The sequence below is a fragment of the Orycteropus afer genome, unplaced genomic scaffold (assembly GCF_000298275.1).
Source record: "Orycteropus afer afer isolate SDZICR_OR568_19922 unplaced genomic scaffold, OryAfe1.0 scaffold00176, whole genome shotgun sequence".
NCBI classification, from domain to species: domain Eukaryota; kingdom Metazoa; phylum Chordata; class Mammalia; order Tubulidentata; family Orycteropodidae; genus Orycteropus; species Orycteropus afer.
In genome coordinates, this window is record NW_006921763.1 from 966,403 (window position 1) to 966,904 (window position 502).

The 502-nt window shown below is 53.0% G+C and overlaps 1 protein-coding gene across 1 annotated transcript in view; it reads left to right on the top strand.

The window, feature by feature from the left end:
- The window catches only part of UBE2K (ubiquitin conjugating enzyme E2 K), a 66,854-nt gene that overhangs the window by 49,228 nt on the left and 17,124 nt on the right, over nucleotides 1-502 (top strand). The window lies entirely within an intron of this gene.

Here is a 502-nt window from a genome sequence, read left to right on the forward strand (position 1 = left end):
TAACTGTGGTAGTTATGTTTGTGTATCAACTTGGCTGGGCCTGGTTGAGTGGGCAGCTGGTGGTAGTTATTCCCCATGATGAGACTGGCAGTGAGCTCCGTGGTGGGATCTACCACAAGCAGCTGAGTAGCTGCCTTTGGGACTATGGTCTGCTTCCTGTATTTAAGGAGAAGCCTTGGCAGTGGTCTCTAGCCTATCGCATGCTTGGACCCTGCATGTAGCTATGTCATTGCTCAGCAGCCTGTTGTGCTCTGCTGTCCTTGGGACTTACCATGGGCTTAATGCCCTGCCATGTGGTTTGGTAACATTGGGACTGTGCCTGTTTACTTTGTCAACCTTGGGGCTTCTCAGCCTCAGCAGCCAGCAGCTGTCTGAGTAAAGAAATGCCTCTAGCTCCAGTGGGCCGAGAGCAGGAGGCAGAGCTGGACCCCAAGGTTGAGGGGCTTTCACCCAGCCCCTAGGGCCTGGCACTTTGAACTTGGACTTAAAGCCTCCAAATTGT